General features: G+C 45.6%; 1 long non-coding RNA gene across 1 annotated transcript in view; it reads left to right on the top strand.

The window, feature by feature from the left end:
* Positions 1 to 24,080, top strand: part of LOC146865351 (uncharacterized) — a 1,546,523-nt gene that overhangs the window by 1,340,772 nt on the left and 181,671 nt on the right. The gene's annotated exons all lie outside the window — the stretch shown is intronic.

Here is a 24,080-nt window from a genome sequence, read left to right as displayed (position 1 = left end):
GCCCCCCTGAGCACAAAGACTTCAAAGCAATTGAGGTATATAACTATGAGAGCTGAAGCCCCTGAACTTTGGAGAATGGCTTGATCAAGATTGAACAAGACTGGAGCTACTTTGTGGTCAAGAGGAACCTTTACCAAGGAAGAAACAACTGAAGAGACTGAAGGAAAGGACTGACCCTTGCTGTGTGTTCGGGGGCTGGCCTGCAGTTTGCTGTTTTACCCAAGGAAAGGCTAACAGGACTTTGCTGTGTGCTGTGTCTCCCTGCTTGAAAGGACTTTGCTGTACTGTGTCCTGAAGTAACTTATCCACAAAGGCCGGAGGTGAGCTGGCTCCCTGTTGCGGAAACTGAAGAACACAAAAGTTTCCAGGAGAGTCTCAGTGACACTGTGTGCGTGTGCTTTTTGCAGCCTGAGACCCTTGTAATGGGTGCCCTGTGATCGTGGGCACCTGGAGTCCAATCGAGTCTCAGCGACACTGTGTGCGTGTGCTTTTTGCAGCCAGAGCCCTTTCTGACGATCATCCTGTTTTCGTGTGCACCGGAATCCAAGTGAGTCTCAGCGACGCTCTGTGCGTGTGCTTGGTGAAGCCTGAGACCTTCGTGAGGATTGCCTTGTTATCGTGCACCCGGAATCCAAGTGAGTCTCAGCGACGCTGTCTGTGTGTGCTTGGTGCAGCCTGAGACCTTTGTGAGGATTGCCTTGTTATCGTGCATCCGGAGTCCAAGTGAGTCTCAGCGACGATGTGTGCATGTGCTTTGTGCAGCCTGAGACCTTCGTGAGGATTGCCTTATTATCGTGCACCCGGAGTTAAAGTGAGTCTCAGTGACGCTGTGTGCGTGTTCTTTGTGTAGCCTGAGACCTTCGTGTGGAGTACTTGGTGATCGTGCACCCGAAGCTCAAGGGAGTCTTAGCGACGCTGTGTGCGTGTGCCCTGTGGCAGCCTGAGATCTTCGTAGTGGTAGTGGCCTGGACCGGCAGCCCTGGAGGAGCTGAGCCGCCCGCCCAAGCCCGCCATTGCCAATTCACAAAGATTGCATCGGAGGCCCAAGTCGCTGGAAGAGGAGAGGAGAGTGAGGTCGTACCCCTCAGGTAACGTGTGTCAACGCCTGGGGTGGGGTGCGGACTCGGAGGGAGACGCTCTTGGCCTCTCTCAATCCGGCACCGCAAGCCTCTGCTTCGGCTCGTATTGCAGCCCGTACTGGCCCAGGGAGTGGCAGTATCGGGGCCGGAGTGCGGAGCTGCACTTTTTGTCATACCATACCCTTGTTGGGGGCAACTGTTGACAGAGGCTGACTGCGAGTCAGCATGAGCGGTGTAGGGACCACCTAAGGCACCGTGATCGGTGCTGGAGTGTCTTACGCATTACCTTATTTCTGCATAATGGAGTACCTGATTGTCGTATTACACATTGCATAATTTCAGCATAACGAACTACCTGATTGGTGTATTATGCATTGCATTATTCCCGCATAACGAACTACCTGATTAGTGTACTACGTATGGCATTATTTCTGCATAACAAACTACCTGATTGTCGTATGACACATTGCATTGTTTCTGATAACGAACTACCTGATTAGTGTATTACGCATTTCATTATTCCTGCATAACGAACTACCTGATTAGCGTATTGCGCATTGCATTATTTCTGCACAACGAAGTACGTGGTTGTTGCGTTACGCAGTGCATTATTTCTACATTGCAAGGTGCCTGATTGTTGGGTTACGCATTGCATTACTTTTCCATTCCAAAGTGCCTGATTCTAGCATTACGAACTGCATAACATTATATTAGGATTACAGTGGAATGTTTAGAAGTGCTCATTAATATCGCCAGAACTTACAAGGGCTGGCTGGCCTAACAACCAGCCAGGAGGAATATTACACATACTCATTTGTTGGATTTATATTGTGTGGTCTTATCATATATCTTTTTATATAAAATGTATACTCATTTTTTATAAAACTCGTGTGGAGTCCATTTGTGGTGTCATCATTGGGTTGCTGTGGGCGTGGTTGCATTTACTTTACATATGTGCCTTGAAGATAAGCCTGGCTGCTCGTGCCAAGCTACCAAGGGGGTGAGCGGGGGCTATCTCAGAAGGTGTACTTCCTTTCCCTGATGTGGAAACGCGGGTCCCTTTTTGGCCTAAGGTACCTACCTCAGCCAACCAGGGATCCCGGGTCTAACAGAGGCATTTAAAAAAAAAACTGTTTATTGAAAAGCAGTCAAAGACATGGTAGTCTGCTGACCCCAGCAGACCACCATCCTTGTGAGGCTGGCCATTCCCAATGGGGTCGCAAATTGCGAGTGGCTCATGGATATCGATGAGCCTCGCATTTTACGACCACATTTGGAGTGTCTGTTACACTGTTGTACATTTGATTTAGTGCCTCGCAATTTGCGACTCGCAATTTGTCGCAAATTGCGAGGCGCTAAATCCAATGGTCGTACATCTGGCCCTGAGTGTCATGCAGAATGTAATGAGCTTCTATAAAATTGACGAGTTGGCGTTGCACCAGTTTTTCCAGCATCTTCGCGATCGCTGGCAGTAGTGAGATCAGGTGGTAGTTGCTAAGCTCCGCAGGGTCAGCGTTCGGATTTTTTAATAGGGGCAGTAGCAGAGCATGTTACCAAATATCAGGGAAAATGCTGGTGGATAGCGAGGTATTCCAAATGTGATTTAAAACTGGGTTAATCACGTGACCCAATGTCCTCACTAACTTAGGGTGGACATGGATCCTCAGGAGAGCCAGACTTGCATCTCAGAATTTCAGTCAGTGATTCTTGCAGAGAAATAGTGAGAAATTCTGAGAGGCTGCCCTTGGCATTTAAGATTCCCTGTGATTGTTGCTCTACCGTCTCAGCCCCTGCCATAAATGAGGCATACACCTTTCGTATTTTTTCATCGAAGAAGTCCAATATCTTCAAGCGCAGTGAGGGCAAAGGCTCTATATTTCCCTCTATTGCAGAAGTTGGTAAAGGATCTGACTATCCTGAAAATGTCTTTTTAAGACCAGCAAGTTTGGCCGCTGGACTATAATTTTTCCTCCAGAGGCACTCTAGCCTTTTACACCTACTCTTTTCCACTCTGAGGTCAGTAGAAAACCAGGGGGGTAGATGGGGACTCTCTCGGGGACCTAACTGATCTCATAGGTGCCACTGTGTCCTGGTCAGTAGAGATCAATGTGTTAAGCGTGGACAAATCATCATTGAGATTGTTAGTTAACCGTGGCTATCTAACTGATAACTCTGTGCCTAGGTTATGAGCTGTTAGCTTTTTCCAGTTCCTTGTTAACATGGTGCGTATAATTCCACTTGGTTGTATTTTCTCCAGACTGAAGGAGAAGGGGACCAGGCAGTGGTCAGTCAAGGGGGATGGAATGCTAAAAAAAATTAGATCTAGAATATGACCAGCTCTGGGAGTAGGAGCATTCACGTGCTGTGTAAGGTTGGCTCCATTAAGTGACATTGTTAGCTGAGAGGCCTGGGGGCAGCTGGTATCATCTATGTGTAGGTTGAAATCTTCTAAGGCCATAAAGTTGGCATATTGCAATGATCTCTGAGCAATGAGATTGCAAAGTTCTGGGGTAAAGCTGTGTGGGCAGTCAGGTGGTCGATATATCAATAACCCCAGAGAGAGTTACAGAGATCTTCGTACAGAAATGTTATCCCTCCATATTGCCCATATTTCTCAATTTCGTGTAGGAGAGCTCCCAGTATTTCTTCAAAATAATGACAACAGCGCCCCCTTTTTTTATCTTAATCCCTGTTAGCACAGATAATATGGATGCCAGGTGGGATATCCAGGGTCAGGGCCGGCTTGGATTCCTTGTTAAGCCATGTTTCTGTCAGGAACATCACATCCCAGGCATTATACAAAAGCGATAGCCAGATATCATCTGCTTATTTGGGGAGTGACCTGCAATTAATCAGAGAGGCTCAAACCCTGCCTTCCGACAACCTCTGAGAGCACGGGGTCATGCCGTTACTCAGGATTGTTCCTTCCCCGTGCCCCTAAGGTAAAATTTCAAGCCTTGCAGTGCAATGGGAGGCCAGTACTCAACAGGTTAGCACCCTGGTTTCCTAAACACTGGTTCCCCATTAAGGCAAGGAGGGAATCACGAGGCCAGGTAATGAACTTACTGCTACCCATTTGTGAATCGTGGCTGGCGCTGGCCGCGATCGGGACGCGGATGGGTGCAGACGGGCCTGCTTTTGGTGCACCAACAGCGCTCCCTCTGCGCAAGAACTTTGGAGGGCAAATTACAGATGTGCAGTAAAGTGCCTTGAATCTAAAGTCCAGATATGGAAAAAACTTCCGCTTTCAATGGCGGGCGTATCTCAATAGCTAAGATGGTGGTCTTGCCAAAACTTTTATATCTATTTCTCAATGTCCCTCTGCCCACTAAACGTGAACAGCCCAAGCAGCATGACGCGCTGAGCTTCTCTCCCAAGACTTTCCAAATATGAACTGGGAGTGACTTTAACTAAACTTATTGGCAGCAAATCATTAAGCGCAATTTATACAGCTGACCCTGCCTTTCAAGTTTACACACACGTGATATTCTCACGCTCGTACCTTCAGCGAATTAATCTGGGTGAACTCGTCTACCCTCAGCTGTTTTCTGAAGCCCTCAATTGCTCTTCCTTGCGCTACGAATAATTGCATCAATTCAACTTGGTCACCCGTTATATGTCCTGATGATGATCTCGAACAGTTGAGATCGAAACACCGTTGACCCTTTACAACAAAACTCTTCCTATTCTATAAAGTTGCTTGAGGAGTTTTACACTATTGTTGTCAATGCAATGCCGTTATTTTAAACTTCACCATCACTCTGCACGTCACGCCTCTTTCACTTATTGTGTGAGCATCTGAATCCTATTTTTTTGCTCCTTTAAAATAATTAATCTTCAACTCTCTAACCATAAGTGCTCTCCTTAGGATCACTTTTTTATTGGACCTTTTGGCCACACCCGAACCATTGTTTTTTTACCGCCTCTTCCCCTTACGGCACAGTTATTTAAAAAAGGTTACTCTCCGTCATGATAACACTGATAGTGACACTGCCCCCGCACGCTGAAGACTGGGAGCCCCTGATTTAAAGCTGTATGTGCTCTGCGCCCAGGCAAGTATCCTCCACTTCTGGCTGCATCCCACATCGTTTCAGCCACATTTGGCGGTGGAGCCAGACCAGTCGTCCCCTTTGGCCGCTAACAGCACCATTATTCCAGCCGTACAAAGCACCTAAGGATGGAATAAACACGGTGGAGTTTGTGCGCTGGGCGTGGGAGGGCATCTGCAGATGGACAGGCTCCAACATGTTACACGCACCATCTATTGCACTGGCAGAGAACCCCTACTTTTTCCTCACTACATAACAGGTATGGCGTGTTGAGCCAGGGCATTGGGTTTACATATATTCGCTGACTTATATCCAGATGGACAGTTCCTTCCCCCCTTCACTAATACTGCTACGAGAGAAACCATGCCACTGGACATCTTGTGATATTATCAAATTAGAGCAACCTGCAGAACCACAAACAGCGCAATCCCGGACCCCCCATCTACCAACCCAGTGCTTGAATATGTCCACACAGCATCATCATGGCACAAATTAATAACTCAACTATATTCACTGACACTAATAGCCGCTCCACTGGACACTGCACGGGCTTGGCAGGCCTGGATGGTAGATATGGGCATGACCATGCCCGCGGACCAATGGCAATATTGCTGTAGCAAAACTGAACGCCTTTCCCAAAATTACAGACTGTGACTAATACATTTCAAATATCTGGATAGGCTATGCCGCACCCCAGTAGGTCTCCATCTGATGGGCCTGGCTAATGACACCAGATGCTTACGGTGCTCTGCACTGGTAGCCACATTTAAGCACTTGGCCTGGACGTGCCCGCGGGTGACAGACTACTGGTGCACTGGATGTAAGACAATAAGTGCCATCAAACTAGAACCACTAACATCAGATTTGTCCATTTGTTTACAGGGCTTTGTCAAGGAACTCCCAGACACACTTCGATGATTAATAGCGATGCCACTGTTGCTGGCCAAGCATAGGGTGGCAATTCACTGGGGTCGCCAAATCAGCACCATTGGGAAAAGCGTGGCTTGCAGATGCCGCACACTGTCAGACGTACCTGGCCACATATTGAGACTTCATGCCCCCAGCAAATCACCCACACAATATCTGGGATCCACTTATATCTTCGGCAACTTGACGATGCGAAACAAACTCAAGCCCCCCTAGCGCTCAATCATAATGTAAACTACAATGGCACATGACAGGAAGACTATAGCATGACGTCTCCGGTGGGCACAAGATAGTTGACCCCACACACTACCCATCCCAACTACATTTAAAATATTCATATGTACTGCTGTGTATCATGCTATTATGCTTTTGTTCTAACTAGCCTAGGCCTGGGCTAAATTTCCGTTGCGCTCGCGGAAATTGCGATAATTTGACATTTTCGCGTTCCGCGGAGAGCGCGAAAATGTCAAAATTTCCGCATTCCGCAGCTTAGCGATAATTTGTTTCTTGCTCGCGCTGTAAAATAATACATTCGCCTTACCTGAATCCCCGCGTTCGCCGACAAGTTTTCCCGATCCGGTCGCGTTCTCCACGAGATGTTGGATTGTTGGTAGCCATTTGCGCTGTCTCGCGACAGTTCGCGCCCGCAGTAATGTTATTGGTCGCGCGATCACGTCTTTCTTCTCGCGATCATGCGTCGCGAGAAGAGTGAAAACAAGATGGCCGCACCCGCGAGCAACCGCATGGGTGAGTTGGCAAGCCGCGACCACACAGAAAATACCGCGAACGGGCGGGAAAAAAACTTCCGCATCTTCGCGATATTTCTGCATGTTTGCGGAGACTTTCAACATTTTCGTGATTATTTGCGAAAGTCACTTTCGCAAACTCCACCCACCCCTAAACTAGCCGTCACGATTGAATAGCACCAATTTACTGTATCGGAGTGAAACTAATTGGATGCCTCTTTTAAAATATAAATTAAGCTTAAAAATAAAAAAATAGATAATTACATTGTCTGGTTCCTGACAGTGCCACATGACACAAGAATTCCTCGTTCTGTGCATTCCTTGCGGCGCAGAATGAGGAACTGCCGTGCTGCACGGCATTTTGACTGCATTTCGTTGTTTTTTAATTCTGAGCCAGCGGATCTAAAAATTAGCAGGAATTGCCTAAAGTTTTGTGTCCGCTTATTGCACGTTAAAAAAATAGAAAGGATTTTTCCCACCTCTGGTGATAACATAGTGAGAAACCCAACAGGGGTGGCAGTAGCTGATACTCATTTTGGGTATGGGTGAGTAGTAAAGCACAGATAATCAGGACATCACAGCAGACCCTGCTCAGCCGAAGGCTCTACACTCGACACTAGGAGGAATTTCCATCCTAGATGCATGGACTCAAAGATGAAGCCTGCCACAAGATGTGGGTGAGGGGTAAATACATTTTAGTTGGGTTTGATATACTGTAGGCAACATCTTGGTACTTGGCATTTTAAACCTACCATCTGATCCCATAGCTGACATTGCTCTTGTGGTCAGTCACTGAATAGGGAGGATTGTATGGTGCTGTAAGTTTCATGCTTCTCTATTTTGCACTGTTGTATTTCTCTAAAATTGAGGCCTTTATGGTGTCGTTTTTCTTTTCACTTCTGGTGATAGCACCAGCTGTGAGGGAAGAGCTGATTTTTTTACTCTATGTGAAATCAGTGTGCACAGCGAAGTGACATCACACAGAGTGATAGTAAATGCAATTGGCGCGCTTAAGCACTGAATGCTTTCACTTTTAGATGTGCTCGGGAGACACATCTCAGCACCCTGAGCTTCGATCAAGATGTAAGTAGTACTGCTGGAAAGAGAAAGATGTCCTCCTTCCAAAAGTCACTCTCCCTGGTGGATTCCCGCTTGGGGGTCACTGCAGTAAGGCAATGCCCAAACAGGAATCCACCGATGATACATCAGGTATGGTCTTTGGGAGGAGGAATGGTCCCTATGACATAGCCAAGTGCTTCCCAAAATGTTACTTACAGTTTTTCTGTCACACTTGAGAATGTAAGTGAAGGATGTAATCCAAATCTGCCCTGTCCTGGAATGGGCTGTGAATGTATGTTATTATCCCGCAGCCTTTTTCCCCGTAGGGAATCACAAAGCGGTCGTTACAACGACCGCATTGTGATTCCGCATACTATTACTCCGCAAGTCGGAACAATGACTTGCGGAGGGGGGCGCTGGATGTTGGAATCGTATAATTTACTATTCCAACTCCAGTCTGTGCGGACAATTGGGAAGGTGTTGGATTTTAAATCCAACACCTCCCCCCCCCTCCGCAAGTCGTTGTTCCGACTTGCGGAGTAATGGTATGCGGAATCACAACGCGGTCGTTGTAACAACCGTGTTGTGATTCCCTGCGGGGAAAAAGATTCATGGTAAACATTGTTTACCATGGGCTGTACCATACCCCTAAAGGCCCCAACACTCTGTATGCCCCTGAGGAGCAGATTTTGGAGTTTCCCTCAATATGCCCCCAGGGAGGCAGAAAGCCCACTTTAAACCATGGAACTTTTTTATGCAGAATAAAAAAAATGTGGCGCGGCTGGTCATTCCGAGGCATCGGGCCTTACCCTCACCCCTATAGGCCACACCATCTTAACATTCGCTCTCTTGGGGGGACAGAATCCTCATTTGAACCCAGTAATAGCTTTTAAATAATGGGTTAGGGGCTGGCCCAGGCTTTGCCACCCTCCTCTAAAGCCTCTGAAGTCGTTCTGCCTCCCCAGGGCAGAGATTGGAGGCCTCACACACCATCTGACACTAGGAGGGGTGAAAGCCCATGGGAAAAAAGGAAGTGATGGAGCTAGTCTATCCTGACATCAGGCCAGTTCCATTCCTAATGTCCCTATGGCCTCAAAAGCCTTTCCGCACCCTGGTGCCTAGAGCATCCCCATGGCAAATAGGAGGAAATCGGATAAGTTTAGGCACATTTTGACATATGGGACAGCAGAGAAATGGTTAACCCACCCCCTTTTGCCTCCCCAGATGGAAAAAAGATGGTACACTGAGCTGGTGGGATGCATTGCAGTGACAGAAGAGGTTAATCCTACAACCCATTCTGTTTCTCACTGGTTGCCTGCCTGTCTCTTCCTTTGTGGTGTGTTGCTTTCACCACTAGGTGCCAGCACCACAGGTATTAGAGATCTTTGTGAGTGCTTGGTCACTGAAGGTGTGTAGTTCTGACCGTTCTGAGGTGGTGGGGTAGCAGTGGACTGGCACGGCTGTGGATGGTCAGTGAGGGGGGTGCTGGCTGGGCTAGGATGGATCTAGTCTCGACGGTGCACACAGGACTGAGTAGTGAGTCACTGTAACACACACTGCAATATAGGACTATCGAGACATATGCGAGAAGGCAGTTTTGGAGCAGCCTGCAGGCAAGGCTAGGGGCTTGGTGGAGCTCTCACCATGACATGTGTACGCCATAATCACCAGCGGGTACGGTCCTGGTCCAGGGTAATCTAACCAGATATCTGGATCTACCGGGCTCATATCAGATAACAGAGAATGTGAAAACTCAATTCAAATCAACTTTTGGGTAAACTTAATGCTTTTAAGCACAAAACTCCATTCAATGACATTCTGAGACACTTTGAAATTCTGGAACACTGTCATGTTGACACTCCAAGACTACTAGAGTAGGAAAGCACAATGTAAACGTGCCAGAAAGGGTCACTGAAAATTCTTAATTCCAATACAGCCTAAGGCTTGAAACTGGTTCAAACCCGGAATAATAGAAAATCCTATGTTTAGTCAGGAGGGGGTCGACAACGGTGCCAACAGGCCGGTTTCTCAGCCAGACCCACAGGATCTCAGTGAGAAAGTACTACAAGGAGCAATTCTAGATCGCCCTCAATCTCCAAATTGGAGTAATGTGCTCTTAGTAAACAGAAGACAGCAAGAGTTTGCCAATAGAAGTAACGCATTTTTTTGCATGACTATCACCTGGCTCACTTGGTTTACATGCCAGTTTGACCCACTTAAGCAGATATCAATCAGCTCTTAGCTACAACGTCAATGAGCAATAATTTGAAGCACTCTCCTAAAAATGGAAATGCAGCACTAACCGGGCCAACCTGTAAAATGGGAGACCCTTTATGAGAGAACTGAAAATAAACTGCATATGCAGGTGAACAAAAAGTATACAATACAGAGCACGCATGGTATCCTAGGACACATGTCCATTAGGGGATGTAGAAGGTGAGTTCATAGGAGCTGCAACAACAGAACCGACTGCCAAAGGGCTCTTTCTAGAGGTGTAGCGCTTGCAGAAGGGCACATCGTCCTCAGGAGTGTTGAAAGAAAATGTGATGTCGGCCATTTGACTCCAAACGGAGGCATACCGGATAATGCCGGAAAAAGCATCCCAAATTTCAGGCTGAGTTTCTGGAGGGACCGCTTAACATCTGTGAACTTGCACCAGGCCTCTTGAACAATCAGTGTGTAATCCAGGAAAAGTTATATTGTGGATGCTTGGTACTGCGATTAGACCCCTATCTCGAGCTAGGCGCATCGCTATGTCCTGACCTCTAAAACTGAAGAGACTAGCAATAATCTGCCGTGGGGACGTAGCCGGGCTTTGGGCGGGCCCCTAATGTGCTGTGCACTCTCTCAACTACAAAGGTATCTGTAAAGGACTGCTTATAAAAAAGCTCAGTTAGGAGATATTCAATAACTCTGGAATGCCAGCTATACGCAAATTATTACGGTGGAACCTAGCTTCCGAATCCTCATTCTTGTTGGCTGTGGTTTGTAAGATGCATTCTGTGCACTCAAGGTGCTTCATTGTTGCAGAATGCTCGTCCCCCACCTCCAAGATCTGGCATTTCATGCCCTCTACTCTGGTACTATGGTGCTCCAAGTGCTCATTCGTGGCATCTAAGCGATTTGACAGGGCTTCGAACCTGGAATCAATAGCTCTGAAACCAGTGCGGAGCTCGGACATGATTGTGGCTGTGCCATCCAGGGGCGGATTAGTCATAGTTTGCTCAGTGGTGTCCTCCGAGCCGGTAGGCAATCGCTGGCGCTGCAGGGTCCTAGCTAGCTCAAAATTGAGCTGCTTTTGTTTGTGGTTTCTATACCAATTTTCAACAAGGAGAGGTTCAACACCTCCATATATATCAAAAAGACAAATGGGGCCAAGAAAGTTGTCACAAAAGAAAGTGGCAGTCTTACCGTGATGAGGGAAAAGGAGGTTGCTTGAATGTGGCACTAAACGGTTGAATGGACCCACTGTAGTTACTGTAGTTCAGCAGGGCCACAGAGCATCCAGGCTAAGCAGCCATAAGAGGCACACCAATCCACTGCAGAGAGCGGCCCAAATTGCAGCGGAATCGCCCCAGAAATGGAGGCCACATCCAGTCATGTAACACAACACCAGGACTGCTCCGACGTCCAATAAATGTGCAGTTAGAGGGCAGAGGGGTCAGAAGATGGGCCCAGTCGGCTCTGCACAGGTCAATGAGTTAGCTCCCGCAACAATACATTAAGGCTAGGAAGGTACAGCAATGTGAGGGAGAGTTCATGGAAGCATCGTAGTGGAGGGAGGCCTCAAATGCCTACATTAAGCCTTAGAGGGCCCACATTAAGATCATCCTAGCCAGGCTGGGGGGTGCATGCCCCACACCAACCACTTGATAAAGGCAGTACCAGGCTGCAAGTATCAGTCATCCGGCAATGTGCTCCCACCTCGCAGCCAACCAGAGCAGACGCTCACAAGGCAACAGCTCTGGCACTGACCGGTTCCACTTCCATATCCATCCACCGGCACCTCAGGCAGCTTACAGAGTCACTGCTTATGATGTTGCCCCAAAGTTGCCCGAACTCGATTTGGGCTCCCTCACAGCAGAACTGCAGAGCATCTGAGCTGCACCAGTTCTGTTTATCCACGCATGATGGCGATTATTTGGGCATCCCTCTCTGGAGCTTCAGAGCCACGTGGCCATCTTGGTTTGACGTTTGTATTTAAAAAATGTCAAATAAAAAAATGTATGTTCCTTTGACTGAACCCACCAGTGATGTACCTTTCATTTTACATTGAAACACTGATCCATTCTCTACCTGGTGTGTATATATCCTCTGGCCTGCATATATTGGGCTCACATATGATTAACAACTAACATCTATATTACAATTGGCTACCAGAGAAGATTCCAGTGTTTCATTCTTTCCTATTCCTTTTTCACTGTCACTCCAAAATCTGATGTGCTGCGTTGGATTTCACATACAGGCCACATTTTTAAGAAAATGCCCCTTTTTGCTTGGTCAATCCCATTTTCTGCTGAATTGTATTGCTGGTCTTTTGACTTTGAACACTGGTGCAATGCTGTCCAGTGCCTATTGTATGTGCTCTGCCCCTAAAACATGAAGACATTGGCTAACCCCTGTTGGTGGATTTAACTCTTCTATAAAGAAAGTTAAATGTCACCTGTGGACTGTTGCATTATCGTACAATCCACTAGTGTGACAAAGGAAAACATGACTTCAAATGAAAGAAATGTAGAAAAATAAGGTTACAGTGTCCCTGCAGTGGCATGGCCCTAAAAGCTATTTTCACTGCGGTAGGGCTTGCTGTCCTATGTAGAAAATCAGAGTACAGATTAAAATACTAACACTTTATCTCAGGAATGACACCAGCCACAAAAATAATGAAACAGCATTTTTGTAATAGTTAATAAAAGCTCAGTTCAATGATGGTGTGACTTTTGATAAATATTAAGGAATTTTCTTTTTTTTTAAAGTTGCTCTTTACCTGAACTGTCACATGGCTAATTACAAATCTTCAAAGAGAGCAAACAAGGTGCTAGCACACTTCTTGTGTATCTGCTGTCTGGTTGCTGAAGGACCCTGATTTTGTCCTCCCAGACTTCTGTCTCTGGGCTTGTTGTGGTACAAGTTCTACATGAAACTGGATTTTAGTGTTAGATAGGAGGATACTAGGATTACTAGAGTAAACGCCCCACTTCTAGCCACAGAGCTCAAGTTTAGTGTGTCCGAAGAACTTCCCCATCTTTGACACATTGCATTTTGGGCCTCTTGAAAGTAAAGCAAACAGGACTACTGCAAAATTATGTACGATAGGGCCAGGGAATCTTTACTCCATTGGCCAGAGAGGAACTAGAAGAGTTTTAGGGTGCCCACCTACCCACAGGCTGGTGACGCCTACAAAGCTGGACCATCACCCAGCCTCCCTTAGAACACTGCTGCAGTTCCAAAAAGATACAAGACAGACTGGCCCTGTTGCACTAGGCATCTGTGACCTCTGAGAAGAGGTTGGACACCCTTCACTTGAAACCCAAGGACAGACAAATCTCCAAAGATCATAAGGTTGATCCCTGGGTGACTCCACGAACATACAAATGAGAACATCCATGAGAAGAATCCCAGCTGACCCGAAGCAACTGGACCTGGACTGGACTTTTCTGTTTCCCTTTGCCTGACTCCCTGGGAGTCTCTAAGTGGTCCCCTTGAGGTCCTGGAGGCATTGGAAGTGTACTCCTGTGGTTGTTCCATGGCATTGGATTACATTTCTGGTTTGTCCAGAGTACTGAGAAGAGCTTTTTCTTAGAAAAATAACAAAGTCCTTTTTCAGATAGGGACTTAGAAACCTTTTGAATTTGCCTTCTTTCAAACCCTACAAGGGCCAATCTACTTGGTGTGTCCGGCCAGCACCCCATCGTGGTCAACCTCAAATCATGCCCAGATCTCATTGCACACTAGCAGCTAGGCTCCACAATGCTGGCATACAGGGAATTGCCGAGACTGGATTGGCTCCTTCCTCGCCGGCCAAACTGTTGGTGTCTTCGGCTGCAGGGTCGCCCATCGGGATGGGAGATCTGCACTGGGGGTGTCAACTGGACTAAGGCGCGGCACAGCAAATTGGCAGAGGCTGCACAACATATGCCTTAGTCAGCCTTCCTGGTACTATGGAGATGGGTGACTAAGGTTGAGGCACCTCCAGTGAAGCCGAGAGCCATGAGGGTGTTGCCCACCTGGTGTAACAAGACCCAGCTGGATTACCCCCTCTTCGCTTTTCCTGTATGGATGCGGTGTAGCCCCGCCTGGCATGGTGGTCCCTGAGATCGATACCTGCACACCAGGCAAAACAACAAGGTGCAGGCGGAAACAAGAGAGTCCTGCAGACTACTATTGCATCCCCCCCGCTGAGAACTGTGACATGGACAACCAGAATGGGGGAAGATCACTTATTGTGGTGCCACAAGTGTGTCCCGTGCCGTACTGGGGCCATTGGCAGTTCAGAGGAGTTGGGTCAGGTAATGAAGGGCAGTGTGGGATAAGAGTGGATAAGCCAGCATAGCCTGGAAGGGAGATACAGAGGACTGGTGGTGGTGCATGTGCCCAAGGTGCTGCAGCTGATCTCGCTTGAGGTCGGGGAGGCTCCTGCTGGGATCCCCGGGTGAGGATTAATGACTGGCTGCTAGTGGGCGGAACGGGCTGGGCACCTCCTTCCAGGCAGTGCTGTGGTGCCCTTCAGTGGCAGCTCTTGAATTTGTGAGAAGGACTGCAGTGACCTAACTTGGGAGCCTGGTGAGAGGCATGAAACTGACCTAACAAGCCTTGACAACACCAAGGTGGGGAGGATACAGGGCTCGAGAGAAGGAGCTGCAATGGTCTCCCCGAAAGCCACCAGACCTCGTCAACTTGAGCGCACTACCGGAATGGAGGACGACAATAAAGGGCGGATGGTTACTGCTGTTGAACAGAGTTTTGAGACACACACAGTTGCCATATTGGCAGGAATAAAGGAAACTAAAATGGCCGTGGAACTCAAGATCAATACGGTGACGCAGAAGGAGAACCTCCTGAGGGACAACCATTGTAAACTTAGCAGACAGGGTCTCGGATAGAGTCTATCGTAGCCTAGCTCAAGTTAGACCTACAGTGATTGATTGAGAACACTACCTGCATAAGGGCGCTGGAACGATGTTGTCCCGCCATAATAATATTGGCTGGTGCGAGTTCCCAATGGGGCCGAAGGTCTTAAAATGGAACTGCTCCTGGAGGACGGCTGGTACTGAGCGGCAAAACCTCAAAATAGCTTACCGTGGAGTGGACCCATAGTGTCCTTGGGAGGCTGCCTGTGGCAGATCATTCTCCCACCTCGCTGCAAAAACCTGGAACCTGGAACACCCTCCCCATTCGCCTACGACAGACCCAGGACCTGCTGGCCTTCAGGAGACTCCTGAAGACTTGGCTGTTCGAGCAGTAGCAACACCCCCGCACCCCCCAGCACCTTGAGACCCTCATGAGGGAGTAGTGAGCTCTACAAATGGATTGATTAAATGATCGGAGCTCCACTTTGAGCCATGGTCACTAGACTACCTAATTTCCGGGACAGGGACACCGTTTTGCAAGAGGCACGGATGCATGGGCATTTGATGGTAACAGGGTGAAAGTCAATATGTACCTGAACTACACCACAGTCGTACACCAAAGAGAAGCCTTCCTAATACTTGAACAACATTTACAAAAGCTAGACCTCCGATATACCTCATGCTTACCTGTTAAACTCTGGATAATCAAAAAGGGGGAAGTGCAGTGGCACAACTATAGCCCCCAAAATGTGAAGGGCCCCCGAGCTCCAGAGTGCCCCCCCCAGCACTGTGCGCGTGTGGTGGCCCCCTGGCCGGAAAGCTCCTGACTGGGTCCAGAGCGTCCTGGTCCCCACCATGTACTTTACAGAAAGTAGGACAGAAGGGCTACTTGCATGTATTAAATGGAGGGAGGGTGGAAGCTGACACCCCGCCAGAAACCGTAACCTACATATCAATATAGCATAAGCTGAAAAAATAAATGGGATGAGAGAATTAACTAACACCAAGAACCCCCTGTGGTTGGGGACCAGACTTGGCCCAGTAACAGGGCTGCTAGTATTAAAAAAATGGGATATCATTGGCCTCTCCAACTCTATGGTGTATAGGATGCACACTGTATGGTGCCCTTTGAGCACCTGCGTGTCTAATATGACATAGTAACAATGTACATTTTTAAATACTTGCAATGACACCATGCACTACAAGTGAGTAACCCACAGGGGAGGACACTAAAGAAGATTCCTGGGCACACACATGACTACAAAGGCTATCTCCTTCATGTATGCCACATTGATAAGAAACACACAGGGTGAACTTGACCAGTTGCGTTCATGTTGTTAGAGAGACATTGGGGAACTGGAGGATGATGACTGGAAGGATGCATTACAATTCCCTAGAGAAGTGGCCATAAAGACAAGTTTCTACTTAATCTAGCTGAAAATACTGCATAGAATATACTAAAGAAGTGGTAATAAAGACAAGTTTCTACTTAGTCTAGCTGAAAATACTGCATAGAATGTACTATACCCGAGCATTACTGCATAGAATAGGTAGAGCCAGAGGTAGCTTGTGCCTAACAAATTGTGTCAAGTAGGGTACCTTCTTTCAAACATTATGGAAATGGCCCAAGCTTCAAACCTCCCGGGAAGAAGTGTTACATAAATTAGAACACATCACTGAGGTATCTATTGGTATTCACACAACCCAGGTCTTATTGGGAAAATGAAGAGAATCCATGCAACGTCCTACAACAGACGATTCATTAACCTGGGATGTATTTTAGTGAAGAGAGAAATTGCCGAGAAATGGAGTAGAACATCATGCCCAAGACTGAACACTGGTAATGGAAGTGTGTAGGGCAAGGGAAAATGATATACGAGGAAAGGGGGTGCCCTAAAAAATGTGAACACGTGTGGAGAGGATGATACACAGGGAGCTAGACATCCAGAGCCCTCAAGAAGGACAATTGAGATGGAGGAGGTGGGAGGAACACAGCAGAAAGATTCACCTCAATAATTTGTGAGTGCAATATGTAATCTCAGGATGTTGGGTGGGGGGAAGTGTGCTTGTTTGTTTGATAATCTTATTTCAACAAAAAATTTGAATAAAACTTTCCCCCCCCTAAAAAAATAGGCATGGGAGGAAAAGGCATGCCCTGATTTCGTGATAGTGGATACACGTACTGCGCATTCGACAAGGCTTAAACTGAGATAAAAAATAAAAAGTAACACTTTATCTGTGACCTGGTAGTTGTACTTAGATACTTTCAAAGAGCATATTTCAATCAATAAAGGAATCCCTTCTGCACACGGCCAAAAGAAATGCAAGGCAGGAGTTGGTTGTACATAGCAGGATAGGTGAAAGAAGCAGTTGGATTTCATACATGATCATAAAGCCCGACAAATTCACTGACAAAACACAGGTTAAAATATAGTTATGGTTAGCTTTGCTAGTAAGACATTAACATAGATTTTTTTTTAAATGCATTGTTAGCTGCACTTTGAAGAAAACAGCTTCCTCAAGCAAACTATTCTAAAATAAATGACTAAAGTACACGAGATGGTTGTACGTCGACGTTTCGATCCTGTATATATATGTAAATTGATACTTGTATAGCGCACTACTCACCCGCAAGGGTCTCAAGGCGCTTGTACAAATACCGCTGTGGAACCCATCCTGGCTTTCCCTGTGAGGCATCCACTCCTGGGCACCCCCAAGGTAGAGGCCAGGCATCCTTAGCGTTGTGGGGGCCATTGCGGAGATTAAGCAAGCTATTGCCCAGAGTTGCAGAGTGGGACTCCATGATTCGAATGGCACCGAGGCAAGAATTATCAGGTCCGTGGAATTTTTGAGCCCAAGACCCGCCGAGGCGGGGAATTGAACCCTGGTCCCGGGCTAGACCTCTGCATCAGGGTCTGCCGCTCTAATCATTGAGCCAAACTTCTCCACTATATGTGTTTGTAGATACATCAAGTAGGGCCTTCTTCAGGACAAAAGAAGGAAGTGCGACAGCCCTTGGTGGTTGGGAATTCACAAGATTGAATATATTAACTCCTCCGAGCCCGGAAGGAGTTCTTATTCAAGGATCATCAATCCACCAGCTTTTCAAACTTTAGCTCTGTGACCCTCTGGATGTGCTCGTCGGCCTCAAGGGGGTAGTGGGATCAAAATGTTAGTAGTATTCAGTCCTTAGAGATCGGCATGTATTGATGCCAAAGTCCATCAGTGCTTGCTTCCCAAACCTATTTAAATACTGTATTCTCCAGTGTCTCTCACCAACAACAACTTGACCATTAGTTGGTCACATATATATACATTGTCGAAACGTCGACGTACAACCATCTCATGTCCTGGCCCACTATAGCAATTATTTTAAAAAATAGGACTAGCTAAAGTGAAAGATCTGAAAAGGACAGAGAATTTATGTTATTGTTTTGTTTATCGTTTGAATTTGAAAGGTCACCCACTTGCACTATATGTATCCACAGTCACCCATTGAATTGTCTGTATTTGTTATTGTGTTTTCTTTGTCAGACAGCCCCCATTGGTATTATCTTTTTGTATAAAATTGTTTACACAATTAGTGAGAAAAATAGAGAATCAAAACAAATAATTTAATAAATATATATTTTTTCGATAAAAACTTACTGAGGTGTGGTACATTTATAAAAGTCTAGTACAAAATCACTATTGATTGTGAAAGAAATAATCAGGTTATGAACTGGTTCCCCGTGATACTTAACCAACGGAACCACTTGTAGCTTTATAACTATTAACCCAGGTTCGAGGGATACAGGGTGACCCCATTGATCTTAATGGTGCCATTTAGGCAGCACAGCCACAAAAATGCCTGTGTTGTAGGCAGGATTGTGTTTGTGGAGGAAGGAGCATCTTCCTGCGCATAGACAATTATGAGAGGCTTTTTCCTCTTTCTATGTGTGCTGCAGAGTGCAAGAGGTAAAAACAAAAAGAAATAAAGATATTTCTCCTCGTTACGTCTCCCCTGGGAGGCATATCATTTTGGCGCATTCACCGGTTTATCTGGTTCTATAAATCTGTGAATGCGTAAAAATCCATGGGAGTTGTGTGGTAAGACCCACCGCAATGCCCATGGAATGCCTTCCTAGCACAGAGTATCGCAGCGCATTGATTTGCGCTGTGTTGCATTACTTCATATTTTTTAAGCCATTCAAATCCAAGCAAAGTGTCTTTGCGTGGCTGCAAAAATATAACTTAGAGATTTGCGTCATGCGTACCACATTGGTTGAAGCAAGCGTGACACAAAGCTTGAAACAGAGAGCATTTTTCCGTTCCTCCAATTTGGAACTTGTGGAGCCCGGGAGGATTTTTGCAGTCCGATCGGTTGGCCGCATCTGAATATTTTTATTAAAGACATTTATGACAGGATTTCAGGCACCATAGCCTATGTTCTGAAAAAAAAGTGAAAAAATGGCATAGGTGCTCTGGGAAGCATCAACTTATCTGGGAGGTTGGAGGGGAGAGGGGTCAGAGCACTCTAATCGCAGTGTTACAAGTGCATGCCACGCTGCCAAAGTTAAAAAGTAATTTCAGAAGTACATAGAAAGTATTTATTTAACCTCCGTAATAATTATATTTAACAACTTTTCCACATCGTTTTTCTTATTCGCTAACTCACCACACTATGAACTTAGGGACAGATGTATCACACATTTTTGTGTTCACAAGCGGGTAATTTGCAGAATCTGCCCATTTGTGAACGCAAAAATTGCTTTTCCGATGCAGCAAATCAACTTTTGCAATTCGGTAACCTGTTACCGAATCTCAAAATGGGTTTGCGATTCCGTATTAGGAAGGGGCGTGTTTAGGGCGTCCCTCCTAATACTGATTCGCATCGGTATGTATGAGTGTTGCGGTCGCAAAACATTCGCATTTTACCACCTACTTCAAGTAATTGGTATCCATTCGCAAATAGGAAGGGGTCCACAAGGGACCCCTTCCCCTTTGTGAATATTTTTAAAACCATTTTTAAGAGCGGGTAGTGGTCCCACGGACCACTGCCTGCTCCTAAGAAATGAAAGGATAACTTTTCATTTTTCGTTTTGTAAAGCCTTAAAGGAAAACGGACTACTTTACAAAATAAATAAATTGCTTTATTGAAAAGCAATCACGGACATGGTGGTATGCTGATCTCACAGGCCACCATCCCCGTGATTTTTGCGATTCCTACGGGGTCGCAAATTGGGACTTACTTCATTAATATTCATGAGGTAGGTCATTTGCGACCCCCAAGGAATTGCACACGGTGTTCTATACACCTTCAAAAATTGCATTTTGTGATTTCTTAATTGCGAATCCTTGCGATTTGCAATTAGGGAATCACAAAATGCTAGGATGATAGGGAACAAAATGCTATTTACATACATCTGGCCCTAAATCTTCTCCAGGAATTATATGACAGGGCTATTGTATATAAATAGATCCTTTCAGAAGTGATGTCAGATTTTCTGGATTTCAAATTAAGGACCATGTTGCTGTCATCGTTTGTCCGAAACAATATTAAGTAAAGGATGTCTATTTCTGCTCTTGCTTCTAAGATTTCTCTCAAAAAGTACTCAACTCGCTGTATTGTTATGCTATGCTATGACAAATGGAATGATGTACAAATAGCCTATCGAGTTCCCATTTTAGCAGAGCAGCCAGATGTTGTTACTGTAACAAATGTTAAAATCTTTGACAGACAATTTTCTGAAGGACATGGACAAATCAAACGCTTGCCATTCAAATATTATATCTTTTTTAGTAATGGCCTTATAATAAAAAATCATAGAACTACGATTTATTATAATAACGCTCTTTAAGTATTCAGAACCAATTACTTGTTTAGTTTCCGATATTTCCGCTGCCAGAGTTGCAATTACAATGATTTCTGACAGGATATGATCTTGGAAAGACAAGTGCTCAATTTTCTCCTTGCAAGCAGTGTAATGAGTCATATCATAAAGCTGCACAACAGAGTAATAGCCATCAAAATAGGAAATGGTTGTCTAATTCCTCGTATAGAATTCTGAAACACATGTCATTTAATTATGCTGCATTCTCTTTTCAAACACGCATTAGCTATAGGGCTTATTATTCCATTCAGCAGATCTGGGAAAACGCATTAATGGTAACAATATGTCTTGCGACTTACTGCTGTGTCTTGAAAACTTGATTGGCTTAAAGTGCTCATTCAATGGTTCATGTTTTGGCATCCAGGACTTGCTCACCGTATATGGTAATAAACATAAAGGGGCATATTTACAAGGTCTGGTGCATCTCTGCAAATCAGCAGCGATGCGCCAGAACACTTGCGACAGGCAAAACCACCCGTGCGCCACCACTGATGCGCCGCATTTACAATGCTGCGCGCAGTTGCATTCCCTGTCGTAAAGGCGGCGCATTACTGGAGTCGTGTCGCAAGCGCGACGCAGCTTCAGCAAGGCTCGGGGGCGCCCTATGCCTAACATGCTGCGTCACTCAAGCAGGCGCAGGGTTATGGCGCAGCATGGCCGTAAAAGTGACTCAGTCAAATCTTGTAGATTTCACTGCGCCACGTTTACGAGGCGTACCTGCGAGGGAACACCCACCCTGCGCCGTAACGCCCACATGAAATCTGACGCAGGTTTCATGTGGCGCAGGGCTTTACAACGTGACGCATCTCCCTAGATGTGCCACGTTGTAAATAGGCCACAACGTGGCGCAAGGTTTACGCCGCCGCTGCGTCACAGAAGTGATGCAACGGCGGCGCAAAGAGGCGTAAAGGGGCTTGTAAATCTGCCCCATTGTGTTGTTTAAATGCTGTGCACACTGATGCAGACGCTGACGCTGAGTATTGGGGTGCTGGAGCTGATCAGAACAGGTGCGCCAGTTTTTAGGTCTTGCATAACTGTACAACTGTCTGCAAGGTGTTTTGTTACTAGATTTTTTTTAACGTCCATAGAGCAGACGTTGGCTAAATCCAGAGGAGTAATACCTCTCACTTGATCCTATTAGCCATTTGGTGTATCGTTCCACTCTTCATGAAGTGCTTCCTTTGAAATGCATGAGGGACTATTTTACATCTGAAAAGCACACTGAATCCTATATGCTTTAGATGAAGAAATATTTTCATGGTACTTTAAAGTGATGAATTGCATTTGTGCATGTATTTAAGAATGGGTTACATTTGTGGCACATTAAAGCCACGTTGGCCTTGTCACTGTGTGGTAAGTCATTGGTCTGTTTAAGGTGCATACATTAAACTGGTAAATTACTTTATGAGCTGCAGACAGTGCAGCTTGGAAAGAGGGACAAGTGGTTGCCTCTCCATAAAAACGTAATAGTAAAGCAGTACTGAAATACATTTAGGGTTTTGTTTAGGCTAAGTTAGGGATGTGTCATCAATAAGGTTTGGGGTGTATGTGTATCAGTTATTGACACATGCTATTTTTAAACATTCTCGCATTACTAAATATGATACTTCTTACAAATGTAATTTGCAGTAGACTAACACATAAAAAATGTTAATTACTCAAAGTACCAACCTTTGTGAAGGCACCGATTCTGTGGGATCATGATGTGCACACTTATATTTCAAAGCAAGAACTCAAAGAAATCATAATTTGGAGAAAGTGGTGAGAAGTGCTTATGTCTTTTCCTTTTGTTTGCAAAGGTTTGTTTCCTAAGGAACTAAGAGAATTTATCCGAGTGTAACTTTCATATTATTGGGGTTCTCACAAGACAAATGCCTGCTACCATATTGTTACAGGCCAAGGCAGGCTTGAACAATATGGTAGTAGGTATTAGTGGAATTTTCTTTATCGAACGGTTGAGGGCAACACGTAGCATTGTCCAACTATTACCAAATTCTTCCTCCAACAAAGAGCAAAACCTATTGTCTTTGCCAATGCTTGTTTTCGGCTGTAGATGTGTTCACATCATCACCACCTTTTATGTGTTTAATGCTCACTTTTTGTGCCAGCTTATGTCTGGTAGTAAAGCAGAGCACTTAATCAGGCTGAAAGCAGGTCGAACTCAACTCAAAATTGTCCCAAATGAAAAAGTGCACTCGTCATTACTCAAGATAATATTACAGAAGGGGCACAGCTCTTTCCAGTGCCACTCCTTCAATAGCTATTGCACCGTTGTAATGATAGTACTTGGGCAGTACCTAGCTAACATTCTGTTATTTGTTTATTGGCAGTGTTTTGCAAATGAGATAAATCTTTCAGCCATACACATGCCTCACATTATTGAAGTGTGTTTAGGGCATGCCCTTGAGACTACACTAAGTCTGCACCAGCTGTTGGAAAAAGAAGTAAATGTCCTAGATGTTCTCTGGGAATCCCCCCTCCCACAAAGGGGTATGATCACTGACTTCAATGCCCTTAGGGAAGAGTCTCTTTTGCCCTTCCAGTGCTTTAAGTGAGCCAAGTTATGAAGTGCTCAGCACCGGTAAATATGAAAAATGGTTAATGAGACAAAGTCCTAGCGAGCCCTACATATATATACCCTGCTCCCCGTAATTATAAAAATCATGACAACAGTTTAAAAAAATGCTGCTGACAGGCTTGGAGGCAGAGATTGTCAGGAGCAAGACTGGAAGTATTCTTTACTGCTTAGAAGTCTGCTTGGAAGCATGCTTGCACTCAGTTTTTCACAAGTAAGGAACGGCTGGTGGGCCCTATTGAGTGTCAGCAATGTCTGAATTGAGTCTTCCCGGGCGTGGAGAACACACTGGGTGAACTACATTTTTCAGCAAACCATGAACTCAAACTTTGGGCCTCATTCAGATCTCGTCCAGTCACCGAAATATAAATCCTATTATATCCCATGGGATTTATATTTTGGCAGACAAGATATCCACCACCATTGTGATGGAGTAACCCGTCCGCCAAGATCTAAATCAGGCCCTTAGTCTGGAGATATGGTAATCCTCTTTGACATCTAGGTATGGCTTCCCTGATGGCCCACAGTATTTTTTTCTAGGCAATCGTGTTGCAAAGTTGCTGCCACCCCACATTGCTACACAAATCTAGGATTGTTTTGCTAAAGACCAGTTGTTTCCTTGGAATGTATTGAAGTATATTGGGAATACAGAGAATTATTTCTGGGAGTTGCATTTTTGATAAAAACAGACTTTGAAGTGTT

The sequence above is a fragment of the Triturus cristatus genome, chromosome 2_1 (genome assembly GCF_964204655.1).
Source record: "Triturus cristatus chromosome 2_1, aTriCri1.1, whole genome shotgun sequence".
Lineage (NCBI taxonomy): Eukaryota > Metazoa > Chordata > Amphibia > Caudata > Salamandridae > Triturus > Triturus cristatus.
Note: the sequence above shows the minus strand (reverse complement) of the source record. Positions and strands in the feature narration are given on the sequence as shown.